We start from the raw sequence: 14,152 nt of genomic DNA, 5'->3' as shown, positions 1-14,152 counted from the left end.
AGTAAGGCACCCAGAGAGGAGAATGGGAAGACTCCCTTTGGTAGGAAGTTTCCTGGTTAGTGGAAGTCTGGGATCCGTCTTTTTTTGATTTCCTGTTGCTGCGGCTGGTCGGGGACTAGAATAGGGTGTGGGATTCTGATCTCCCATTGGCAGCTGATTTTAGTGATTTGAAAAAATGATTTGGTTTCTTCAGGAACCATAAAGTTATACAATAGCTTCCTAAGTAACAACATGATCCGATTTTGTTACCCTGCCCTTCCTCCCCTCCTTTACTTTGCCATATTCATTTGTGACATCTTATCTCAAATGAGATTAAAAACTCTTCGGGCAGGGATTGTGTCCTACTTTATGTTCATACAGAGCTTTGTTCAAAGGGCCTGGATTCTGACTGGGCCCCCAAGGCTGTACTGCAATAATAATTATAGTGTTTTTATTGTCATGAAGAGCATTGTTGTGTATGTTTTTAACCATAGCTGTGTGCAGATGGTTTTATTTTACAAGAGTGCACATGAACGGTTTCTTTGGTTTCCATTGGGCTAGTTTGCACACTATTGCTGTACTGGTATCATTATTTCAGTATGGAGTTATGATTTTTTACCCAAATAGTAAAATCAATATAACACCTAGTGTGGATGCATTTATACCAGTATAAAGATATCTTATGGTGGATTCATTAAATCTGTGGGAATAAATTATACCAGTATAAGCATGTTCATACGGATGTAATTGAGGGGTTGTACCCCACATGAGAGGATGTACTCTTTTAACTATTCCAGTTTCAAACCAATATAGTTACAGTAGTACAAAAATTATGTGTAGACAAGCCCTTAGAGATGAGCTCATGCTGCAGAAATCACATCCAGATCTGTATCAAGGGGCATTTAGATGCAGAGTTTTGTTTTAGCCTTTTATGAAGATGTGGTTCATTTGCAAAATTTGGATTGAGTATGGATTCTGAACTTATTCAAATGCTTAGTGCTGTTTAGATCTGAGGTGTTGCTTCTAGTTTCTAGTTTCCGTATGTGTAGTTTTACACCCTTGGCTCAGTTTCAATTAGAGTTTCCAGTTCAAATGAATCCTAAGTTTCAAAAGGGAAAAGATAGTTAAAAGTACAGAGCTTCATCTAGTTTCACGGCAAACTCCTGCAAAACTATTATCTTCACCTTTAGAACCATGAACATCCACCCAGATTCGTTCGACACTGAACACGATTTAGGGAAACACGAAATTTGCCCACAGCAAACAGGGTCTGAATTTCAAGTTTGTAACAAAAAGCCCAAATCAGGTGAATTTTATGAACATTTAGCAGAACTCTGTAATGTGCAGTAACCGTAAAAACTTAGAACTGTCCGCAAGGTAAAACTAGTCAAGTAGCCTGCTGGATGCTGATTTAATTGATCAGTTGCTTGGCTTTCGGTACCAGGGTCAAAGTCAAAGCAATGACAAATCTATCCAGTTCTCTGTGGCAAGGTTCCAGAAAGCAAAACACAACGGTGAGGGAAAATGCTGTGCTCTTTATGTGACACTAATATGGTAGTAAAATGAGTCTTTGTATAAGGAGGAAATATTGAAAATTCCATATTTGGAACCCTGCAGCTCATTTGGAAAAAATCTTCAGATTTCAGTAAAAGAAAATCAGTCCTCTTCTTACATTTATATAGTGCCTTTTATCCCCAAGGATTCCGAAGAGCCTTACAAACAGAGTAAGTCTTGAGACAAAAAACATTGGGTAAACTTTGAAGCCAACCATTTTTGACAAGTGTAGCTTTTTCATGAATTATATGCAAACAGACATTTTTATGAATGTCTTTTTTTGCTCCTAATTGTTTGGTGAACATTGTTGAGTCTATCTGCACATCTTTCAGCCCCTGGCTTCTCTACAAACGATTCAGTGAGACCATGTTTTTGAGTGTTTGCTGTTTATTTTTTGTGGTGTGTGATTGGTTTACGAAGTCGTATGGTATTGTTGCTGCTCCCAGACTTGATGACTAAAACATTTACAAACAGGAGGCGGGAAATGAAATAAATTTCAAGGAGGAGGTGTGTGTGAACATTCACCTGACCTATATTTGCACAAGTATTTGTAAGATTTTTTTTCTTTCCACAAACATTCTTTTGAGAACATAAATCACTCATACTAACGTTCATGGAAAATTAATGAAAAGGGCCCTGCAGTATTTGCCCAGCTGTAAATACAAACTATATATTGGACTCACTGATGACAACCCAAATGCATCTGCCCCTGAGCAGCTGTTTTAACAGTACATAAAATGACTACTTCAACAGTTTAGGAGAGGAAACAAAGAAAATACCCCACTGCAGGGATAATATGGGATGGCAGATTGTAATTAACTACATTGAAGCCCTAAAATTCCCTTGCCACCCTCTAGTGTTATAAAAAGAGCTGTGAGATGTTTAATGATCACAAGTGGTGAGAAAACCTGTTGGTTTTTTGGTCTAATCTGAAAGAAATCACCTCTAGCAGCACAGAGCTCCTTAGCACTGTGAATAGAATGACTCTGAGAAGACCACCATGTACTGAGTTGCCACCATCATCTCCTGGGTATTCCTTTCAGGTTGCTGCTTAACTTGTGACAGCTAATGGAATCACCGCTCATGGTGGCATGGCTGCAGGAGTATTGACTTGAGCATCAGTCAAATCTTGGTGAGGAGGAAGTATTGCTTAGAGATAGGTCTGCCCTCTCTGTCGCTTGAATCTTTCTTCCCAGTACAGTGGTGCCATAATAGTTGACTATTTCATGTCTCCCTGTAATGTGCCCATCTTTCTGTGAATAACTGGTACCACAGACCTGACATAAATATTGCTCGGTAGTAGAAACAAAAGTAACTAAGTGTGGCTGGTGAGCTCCAGAGTCTGAGGGACTGAAATGTTTGTTCCTTGAAATGCCCATTAGCTACTAGAAATCCTTCTAATGTTTTTACATCTCTCTTGTGACATTTCACCTACAGCTCTTGATCTGATCCAGCCCCAAAATGTGCTAGTTTCATAAGGGCAGTTGTATTGATTTCAAAAGCTGGGAAAGCTTCCAACACCGAATGACAAATATCTGCAGTATAAATGTCAATAATTTTCCAGGATTTTGCGTTGTGGAAACCTTTGAAACAAAGCAATAAATTCCTCCAAATGTTTCTGTGCTGCAGTATAATTGCTCTGTATATGTAATGGCAAATCATCCAAGTCCACAAAAAGTGCTGATCATGCTTGGTTGGGAGCTCAGTTGCTTAGATTTTCTGTCGATCCTCAGCACTGTCTATATAGCTCATTTGCTGCACCGTTATAGGCCCTCCTGCCTGGAGCTGAAAGAGCTTTGTACATTGGCTGTTGGATATCGAGTGGAGTTACACAAGCGATGTCCGTGGAGTTATACCAGGGATTAATGTGGCCTCTTGTTTTAAAATGGTGCTTCCATAGGAATTGTGACCATTTGGGGAATGTGTCTGTGTCCAATTTTAAATTCCATTTGAGTTAATGAACACTGTTTGTACGTGCAACAATCGCTGTGAAATAGACTATTCATTTGGTAACAGGAAACTGGAACCTAGCAAAGTACTGTGTCTGGAAAGGTGTGACAGGGGCATCAAGAGCCATCAACATTGACTCTACTCTGATTGGATGAGGTGGAGGCTACCGGCAGAACCATTAACTGTTAAAGACCCTCTGTGCCCCCAGCAGCCCACAGGGTGGGGGTGGAAGTGGACAAGAAGCAAAGAAGAGAAGCAGGAAGAGGCATCAAACTGCTTTTAGAAATGACATGCACACTAGCAAGGAAAGCCAGACTGTCTGCAGAATGAGCAGACTCAGCAGGAGGAGGGGATGGACTGGAGAGGCTTTGCCTTCCCCTGAAGGACACTGACCAAACCTGAGGACCCTGTAAAAGGGAATTACGTTTGGGAGTTGGTTGTTCTCCACAGATTTATAGTTCTCTTTGTGCAGTCCAGGAGTAATGTGTGTGTGTGTGTAAGAAATGCCTTCGCTAGACTGTGTGTTCCTTACTTTATCTGTCATGTGGTTTCTGCAGGTTATAACTAGGAAACCAAAACTTACCTAGTCAGGTGGACTCTGGGGGGAACTGGTCTAAGCACTGGGGGCTATGACACTGGTTCCAGGATCTAAGGGGCCATCCTGAAAGGTATCAGAAAGGGGTCTGCACCAGGGAGTGTGCCTCAGAGACTCAGAGCTTGGAACAGTGATCAGTCACTACCCAGATCCAGGGGGTTCAGCAGCCCAAGTGGATGCAATGTTTGAATGCCATCAGAAAAGACCCAGAGTGGGGGACTGGACCAGGTTTATGGTGGGAATAGCCTTCAGCTTTCTGTTTTGTGTTAGCATTTCGGGTATGTCATGTTGTCTTTGTGACAGATATTGCAACCCCAGGCAGTGTCTTCAGGGACCATTGTATTAAATGTAAGAATGTTTTCAGTGTGATTTTGTTCTATCCCAGGGTGGAGGGCTACCTCAGCTCCTCCACAAACTAAAAACAACGTGGGGGAATGATTATCCTGGGGACTGTAAACAACTCCAGAGAAGCACCACGGCTTGGGATGTCTGCATATACTGGTTCAAAGTGGGTTTTCCAGAGACTCAAACAAAGAGAGGTTTTTGGATATAAAAAGCGGAGCTTGAACTGACTCAGGACCTTCTTTCTGATCCAGCAACAGACATGATTGTTTGACCAAAGGGAGTACCGATTCTTGCAAAAGGATTGGAAGGGATGGAGGCAGTGGCGAGCTGGAGCCGGTTTGCACTAGTTCGCTGGAACCAGTTGTTAAATTTAGAAGCCCTTTTAGAACCGGTTGTCCTGCGAGGGACAACCGGTTCTAAAAAGGCTTCTAAATTTAACAACCAGCCAAAAGTGGCACCTTAGGCGCCGACTCCGTGGGTGCTCCGGGTCTGGAGCACCCACGGGGAAAATTTGGTGGGTGCAGAGCACCCACCGGCAGCTCCCCGCCCCACGCCTGGCCCCAGCTCGCCTCTGCCTCTGCCCCTGCCCCTGAACGCGCCGCCCCGCTCTGCTTCTCCACCCCCCTGACTTCCTGCTAATCAGCTGTTCGCGCAGGAAGCCTGGGAGGGCTGAGAAGCAAGCGGCGGCTTCACGCTCAGGCCCAAGGAGGCGGAGTGGTGGGGAGCTGGGGCTGGGGTGGTGCGAGGAGGGCTGCCCGCACCGCAGCAGGTAACCTGGGGGGGGGTGGGGGCGGAGAAGCAGAGCAGGGAGGTGTGTTCAGGGGCAGAGGCGGAGTGGAGGTGAGCTGGGGCCGGGCATGGGGCGGGGAGCTCTGCACCCACCAAATTTTCTCCGTGGGTGCTCCAGCCCCAGAGCACCCACGGAGTCGGTGCCTAAGGTGCCACTTTTGATGTGATCAGTGGGGGGAGCGGCTGCTCCCCCTGCTCCCTCCCAGCTACACTACCCCGCCCCTAGGAGCCAGAGGGACCTGCCGGATGCTTCCCGGGAGCCACCCCAGGTAAGCACTGCCGGGAATCCCCACCTCGCTCCCCGGCAGGTCCCTCTGGATTTTAGGGGAGGGGCAGGGTGGGCACCCACTACGGTGGCCCACGAGACCCTTCTGCCTGGATCCAGGGGCAGTCGGGACAGGGGAAGGGGGTGCATGGGGTAGGGGGACAGGCCACGACCCCCTCGTGGGGTGTGGCGGGAACCGGTTGTTAAGATTTTGGCAGCTCATCACTGGATGGAGGGCCCCATATGGAAGATGGGTGATTCCTGGTATGTTTATTAGTAAGCGCATAGCAACATTTATTGTTTTTATATGTTTTCCCTGTGATTCTTTCCCCTCCTTAAAACAGATGTCTTCTGCTGAGAAAGAGCTGTGTGCAAATTTGTAATGGCTGACACTACACTGTTCATAGCCCTTGGAGAGAAAGCAAAGTCCAGGCATGGGCTGTTAGGCAGACTGGCTTGCTGGGGATATCACAGTGTAAGGTGGGAACTGTGCAGCCTTCAAAACCACCCCTCGGAAGGAAGTGGAACAAAGGTGCCTACCAGAGACAACAGGAGTCTCAAGACCTGACAGGGCACTTCTGGAGTGGACCATGGACGGGGAGTACCAGTATAGTACACCTGAAACTGAGTCTTCTCATGACAAGGATGCAAAATTGCCTGCAATCTGTTGTGATGAGTAACTCTTTCAAGTAGAATGCCATAGAAATGAATAAATCAAATAGTATTTGTCCTGATCAGACAAACTTGACTGGGGGGCACCGAGTGTTCTCCCAGGGGTACAGGAACACTTACTGACACTCAGCTAGCTCTGCCTGCTTTCACTAGGCTTGGGAGATCTGCTTCATACCACACTTCCTGCCAAAAAACTGGGTGGTGGGGAAGATGCTGGTAGGCCTCCCCCCTTCTCTCAGTGTCTTTTAGGCCATTCCACAGTTCCCACCAGTTGCTCCTTATGTCACCACACTGCACACTAAATACCAGAGCTCCTACTTCAAGTTTTTGCTCCTGGCAGCCAGCATCTTTTCTCCCCCACACATCCTTTACACATGCACCGCAAGGGGGGTAGGATGTAGAATCCTACCCCCTGGTAGAATCTTCCCTCTACGTATACACACCTCTGCTCCCAGCTATCACACCACCAGTGGGAGCAACTGCAGCACCTGCCAAGTCCCTGTTTCAGTCACTTTTGGCTGCCCAGGTAGGGAAGGGCACCATAGGCAATCTCCAGCGTTCTAATCCTGGCTCTGCCACTAATGCCCTGTGTGACCTGCTGCTGCAGCCTTCCCATGGAGAAGCCTTCACACATCTGCACCATCGGGGTTTTGTGAGGTTTCATATGTTATGTTTGTGTACAGCCCAGAGGCCCTTCTTCGGTGCAAGGAGTTGCAATTCATTCCCTTCACTGATAGCAGGGATGAAGCCAGCCTCTAGCACTGAGCTCTGTAAAATGCAAATTATTTTATTTGCTGTCCAACTGCAAAATCTGTTTGCACTCCCTTCCTCTGATCCGATCTAACTTAACTTACCAGGGTGCTTATCAGCCTTATATCTAAGCTGCTATGGTGATGAATGATGAAAAAAAGGAAAGGATAATTTCCATTTCTGGGATGAATTAGTCATTTAGTTTGGGTTTTTTCATAGGAGCCTATAGGAGTTAGGCACTCAATACTCATTGTAAATCATTGGGGCCTAACACCCTTAGGCCTCTTTCAAAATCCCAGCCTGAGTAGATGAAGGAATTTTTGTGGATCAAGTCCATCTGGTTTTCTACCAAAGAAAGGGAGTTAGGAAGGTCTTAATGAAAAGAGAATAATCATTAATGGAAACAACTCCACCAGGGAAAAATATCAAATGTGTGTCACAGGAACTGTTACAGGGATCCATGTTGTTTCATATTTATGCACAAGAAATGGTTTTGGTAATTAAATATTCATGGTAAATAGGCCCAATGGACTGTGATGGGTTTTTAGATGGGGTAAGATCCAAGTTACCCGGGAAAGAATTTTCTGTAGTATCTGGCTGATGAATCTTGCCCATATGCTCAGGGTTTAGCTGATCGCCATATTTGGGGTCGGGAAGGAATTTTCCTCCAGGGCAGATTGGAAGGCCCTGGAGGTTTTTTGCCTTCCTCTGTAGCATGGGGCACGGGTCACTTGCTGGAGGATTCTCTGCTCCTTGAGGTCTTCAAACTACAATTTGAGGACTTCAATAGCACAGATATAGGTGTGAGGTCTTTTTTAGGAGTGGTGGGTGAAATTCTGTGGCCTGCATTGTGCAGGAGGTCAGACTAGATGATCATAATGGTCCCTTCTGACCTAAATATCTATGAATCTATGAAACAGTAAATCCAACCATGCTGAAATTTGCCATTGAAATCAAAAGCTTTGTCTAGACTAGAAATTAAAATAGTGTTGTTAGAATGGGTTAGCTAGCACATAGAACTAAAACATTCTAAAACTCTAGAATGAGGCAGTATAGACTTTGAACACATGCTAGTTGGTTGAGTTGAAGCCTAAAGCAGAATCGGCCTAGATCAGTGGACTGTATACAATACGATAAAATTCAATTCTGAAATAAACAATAAAAAATCAAAATGGGAAGACCATTACATGGCAAGCAGAGAGGGTGAGGGATACCCAAGGATGGTAGGTTTTAGAACGAGTTTTATAGATTATAAATGACATGAGCTCACAGTGTGGGAAAAGATCACATATGAAGCATCTTTGCCTGTGCTCTGTTCTCATAGTTTTGGGAACAGCTAAGATATCTGTAGGAAACAGAAAGGGCAACAAAAGTGATGCAAGGTTTGGAGAATGCAGTTGAGGAGAGAGTTGAAGTTACATTTATATTGGTCCAGGTGTCTCTAATGAAGAAAGTTACAGTTCAGTGTCTGAAAATAGTCAGAAAGCCAATTTCACCTGAAGTAAAGGAGGAAGAAATCAAGGCTGGACGTCAGTAAAGTGACCATAACGATCAGAGTAAAGGGACACTGGAACTGATTCCCAATAGATGCAACACCATCTCTGCAGCAATTCAAAACCAGGTATACTAAAATATTAGGATGATTAGGGGATGAGATATTGAGTTGCCTTGCAAACTGGAAGGTGTCACACTGCCTGATCCAAATGTTTTTTTTCTGGCCTCTCTCTGATGGCCTTTTCGAGTGGTGATCCTATGATACATGGCTGTGTGAAAGGAGATTTGAATCAGACTTCTGTCCACATCTTTGCAAAAAACAATTCAGTGGGCATCAGTACCATCATGGTTAACAGATGACATGAAAGGTTTGAGTACAATAGAACATGGTTATAAATTCCATGCAGGTTTTGCTAGAGGTAATTAAATAGTGTGATGCGGAATTAAAATTCATAGAATCGTAGAAGTTGGAGATAGAAAAGACCTATTAGGTCATCTTCTCCACTCCCCTTCCTTCTGCCAAGTGCTTTGTCCGGCACTTTGTGGCCAATTTGAAATACTCTCCTGTTCCCAAGTGCTTTCAAGGGGCCTATATTTGATTTATGTGGAGTGGGATATTATACTTTCATCTCTAGCAATGGACAATTTGCCTCATTCAGATAGTTGTGTAATCAATTTCATTTACCAATTACAGCTGTTCGTTAACATGCAGACACCGGGGCACTTGGGAAAGCAGAAAGTTAATGAGATTGAGGATGGGATCATGGGGGTCTCTTGACTGCCTGTTTTTCCCCTGACAGTCTAGTAAATCTTTACCTGGAAGGCTGACCCTGAAATAGGAAGCAGATTTAGGGGATTTATTTGATTCTTATAGTTTCAGGCAGGTTAAAACGGTCTTCATTTTTACGAATAGGATGTCACCAACAGAGAATGTATCCTGCACTGGCTAGGGGGATGGAGTAGACCCTGTTAGAGAAGAACCTATTGCAAGGAGCTGAGCACTTGTGTGGAGGTGCTCAGCACCTGAAGTCCAATGGCATTGAGGGTGCTTAGCACCATGCAAGATCAGGCACTAGTGTTCAGTAAATCCTCTGCTAAGGAAGGTGATTTCCTTCAGACTGACACAGAAGGGGACTGAACGGAAAGAGGATGTTGGCCCCTCACACCTGCCAGAAAATGCTTTTGTTGTTTCCAGCAAGACTTCCACCCTAAGTGGTTTATACCACACCACAGTGCTGGGCCCCAAGTCTTACGTGGCCTGTCCTAGGCCCTGGTGTGCCTTCTCAATGGTTTTCAGAAAACCAATAGCTACTGTAAGTTCTCTGACAGGTTTCAGAGTAACAGCCATGTTAGTCTGTATTCGCAAAAAGAAAAGGAGTACTTGTGGCACCTTAGAGACTAACCAATTTATTTGAGCATGAGCTTTCGTGAGCTACAGCTCACTTCATCGGATGCATGCCGTGGAAACTGCAGCAGACTTTATTTATACACAGAGAATATGAAAAAATACCTCCTCCCACCCCACTGTCCTGCTGGTAATAGCTTATCTAAAGTGATCATCAGGTGGGCCATTTCCAGCACAAATCCAGGTTTTCTCACCCTCCGCCCCCCCACACAAATTCACTCTCCTGCTGGTGATAGCCCATCCAAAGTGACAACTCTTTACACAATGTGCATGATAATAAAGTTGGGCCATTTCCTGCACAAATCCAGCTTCTCTCACCCCCTCTCCCCCCTCCCAAAAACCACACACACAAACTCACTATCCTGCTGGTAATAGCTCATCCAAAGTGACCATTCTCCCTACAATGTGCATAATTAAGGTGGGCCATTTCCAGCACAAAGTGTGTATGGGGGTGGGGGGAATGTGAGAAAACCTGGATTTGTGCAGGAAATGGCCCAACTTTATTATCATGCACATTGTGTAAAGAGTTGTCACTTTGGATGGGCTATCACCAGCAGGAGAGTGAATTTGTGTGGGGGGGCGGAGGGTGAGAAAACCTGGATTTGTGCTGGAAATAGCCCACCTGATGATCACTTTAGATAAGCTATTACCAGCAGGACAGTGGGGTGGGAGGAGGTATTTTTTCATATTCTCTGTGTATAAATAAAGTCTGCTGCAGTTTCCACGGCATGCATCCGATGAAGTGAGCTGTAGCTCACGAAAGCTCATGCTCAAATAAATTGGTTAGTCTCTAAGGTGCCACAAGTACTCCTTTTCTTTTTGTAAGTTCTCTCCATTCCCACCCCTTGCATGGCAAGACACAGAACTTTGAATGACTTGTCCTGAAACCCAAAACAATTTTGACAGTTAATACTGACTTTTATTTTAAATATTTCCCCCTAATTTGTATCATTTTTAATAAATTTTCACAGTATCACAGCGGTGCTGCAGGGGGCGTGACAGCAGGACTGCCAGGGCAGGAGGAGGGCAGTGACACTGAATCCCTGCAGGCACAAGGTGGAGGGGCAGAGCAGAGACCCTTGACCAGGACCATGAGGAGGAAAACAAGCCCCCAGCCACCAGGGAAACCACCCCACTGCTGAACGGCTCCTGCCTGGGGATAGCCCCTAGCTCCTGGCTCGTGAGTGAGCGGGGCTATGACATGGGGTGTGAGGGTTTCCTGAACTGACAGCGGGTCCGGTGAGACCGGAACCCTGAGGAGGTTCTTGTCAATTGTTGCTGATGGTTATTTTTTTTTTCATTGATTTAAGTGTGTCAGGTGATATTGATGGTTACCCATGGCTAATGATTTACATTTAATTCTGCCAAGCCTACTTATATTCCCTGTCTGAAACGTCAGAGTGGGGAAGTACCATTTCAAAAGACACTTATAATTGAGCCCAAATAACAAATACATCCTCTGGATCCACACTACCTATTCATATTTCTTTTCTTGTTCCAAGTTCTTACTGGGATGAGAAACCATAATCTCTCCAAAGGGTAAGCTAAATAAATCCACATTTCAAATGCTGCCTAATGCTAGATGCTATTCATTGTGTAAATAAAAAACTATGAGTAATGGCTCCAAAGAAGTTGGTCTAACATGTTGATTCTTATAATCCTGAGCTTTTATTTGTCTTTGTTTTACTTTTTTTTAAATAAGGCCAACAAAAACAAAGGAAATTAAACAAAAGTAATGGTTTGATAAAGTTAAGCATTTCAGTTCAATATACAGCATTTTTGTCTCATTAATTCACTTGTGCCTAGGTCTAGACCATCCTGTAACCCCTAATGCTTAAGCAGAGCTTCCACTTTAAATCTGAGTGTGCTTGCTTGTGTAGGTTGAAGTCTGTCTTTTAACAAGTGAGGCAATGAAGAATCATTCCCTATCATAACAGTGGAAGACTCCACTCTACGTAATAATAGTGACCTGGCTGGAAAACTTCCATGAGAGTGAAATTTCAATGAAAAACAGGGGAAATGCTCCAAAAATCTTCACCAGAAAATAGTTTTCTTCTTCTGCTTATCTCTCATAATAGTTAGAGATGTGCAAACCCATTCAGTTAAAGTAACAGTCATTCCCAAAACTCCAGTGGGTCTCAGTCCTTCATCTCAAATTCCATCTGAGCTTCAAATATTACCCAGAACTTCTGTCAGACTCCTGGACTTTCACCCCAAACTCAAATTCACCACCCCAAGGATCACTTATATCAGATCCCTGAACATCCGTGCTGCTGTTAGCTGCAGCGAATTGAGATCTGGTGAAGCAATAAAGACCTATGGCTAAGACCTCCTAGAACCAAATGGTGAGATAAGAATCTGTTTTCATTTTTTAGAAAAAGATTGTAGCCTTCATGAATGAAAATGGAATCTTGAAACTGTGACCCAAGTATAACTACTGTGTTCCTCTGTATTCGCAAAAAGAAAAGGAGGACTTGTGGCACCTTAGAGACTAACCAATTTATTAGAGCATAAGCTTTCGTGAGCTACGAAAGCTTATGCTCTAATAAATTGGTTAGTCTCTAAGGTGCCACAAGTCCTCCTTTTCTTTTTACTGTGTTCCTGTGTCCCTGACTCTGCAGACAGTTCCATGAGGTGTGAACTGCCTCTAATTCTGAAACCTGCTGCCACCCAAAGAGGGGCAATGCCATGGTGTGGGTGTGGTGTGATGGGGGCAATATGTGTATTACACCTAGGGCTGTAGGCTGACTTAATTAGCCACTGACCCAAGAAGCGAAATATCAACATAGATTTTAAGCACCTCAAAATTTGGAGTTCAGATATGTGGTTTTGGTTTGTATGATTCTAAAGACCAAAGGTAATTTGCAAATTTCAAATCCATATGTGGGTTCAGATATCAAACACCCCCAGAATTTGGAGAGCGTGTGTGTGGAGTTTTCTGATCCAGGATATTCATTTGAACCCAGTGCTCTTTTGAAGTACCATAGACTGGACAGCACACTGTAGGATGCGTTATAGGGAACAGTCCTGCCTGGGGTGAGAAAAATGACACATCACTACATCTTTTCCATCTCACTCTATCATTCTAGTTTTCTTGCATGCACCACATAGATTCATAGATATTAAGGTTAGAAGGGACCATTATGATCATCTAGTCTGACCTCCTGCACAATGCAGGCCACCAAATCTCACCCACCCACTCCTGCTATAAACCTCTCACCAATGTCTGAGCTATTGAAGTCCTCAAATCATGGTTTAAAGGCTTGTATCAATTCTCCAGTCATACGGTACAACCCCCTGAGTTTACAGATTCATTAAAAATTCTTGCTAATGGGCTTGCAATTTCATGTGCCAATTCCTTTAATATTCTTGGAGGAAGATGATCTGGGCCCCCCGATTTAGTCCCATTAAGCTGTTTGAGTTTCGCTTCTCCCTCTGATATGGTAATATCTACCTCCATAGCCTCATTCCCATTTGTCATGCTACCATTATCCCTAAGATCCTCTTTAGCCTTATTAAAGACTGAGGCAAAGTATTTGTTTAGATATTGGGCCATGCCTAGATTATCCTTGACCTCCACTCCATCCTCAGTGTTTAGCGGTCCCACTTCTTCTTTCTTTGTTTTCTTCTTAACCTTTTACTATTGGTTTCAATTCCCTTTGCAAGGTCCAACTCTACTTGACTTTTAGCCTGTCTCACTTTATCCCTACATGTTCTGACCTCAATAAGGTAGCTTTCCTTGCTGATCCCTCCCATCTTCCACTCCCTGTATGCTTTCTGCTTTTTCTTAATCACCTCTCTGAGATGCTTGCTCATCCAGCTTGGTCTACAACTCTTGCCTATGATTTTTTTCCCCTTTCTTGGGATGCAGGCTTCTGATAGCTTCTGCAGCTTTGACTTGAAGTAATCTCAGGCCTCCTCTGCCTTTAGATCCCTAAATTCTTCAGTCCAATCCACTTCCCTAACTGCTTTCCTTAATTTTTGAAAGTCAGCTCGTTTGAAATCAAAAACCCTAGTTGCAGATTTATCTTTGTTTATCCTTCGTTCAGTTTGAACTGAATTAGCTCATGATCACTTGAACCAAGATTGTCCCCTACAACCATTTCTTCTATGAGGTCCTCACTGCTCACCAAAACCAAATCTAAAATGGCATCCCCTCTTGTCAGTTCAGCAACTACTTGATGAAGGAATCCATCAGCTATCGCATCTAGGAAAATCTGAGCCCTATTATTATTACTAGCACTTGTCCTCCAGTCTATATCTGGGAAGTTAAAGTCTCCTATGATCACATAGTTTCCATTAGTATTTACTTCATTAAAAACATTAAAGAGGGCTCTATCCATATCCAGATTAG

The sequence above is a fragment of the Lepidochelys kempii genome, chromosome 1 (genome assembly GCF_965140285.1).
Source record: "Lepidochelys kempii isolate rLepKem1 chromosome 1, rLepKem1.hap1, whole genome shotgun sequence".
Taxonomy (NCBI): domain Eukaryota; kingdom Metazoa; phylum Chordata; order Testudines; family Cheloniidae; genus Lepidochelys; species Lepidochelys kempii.
This window is presented reverse-complemented; position numbering follows the sequence as displayed.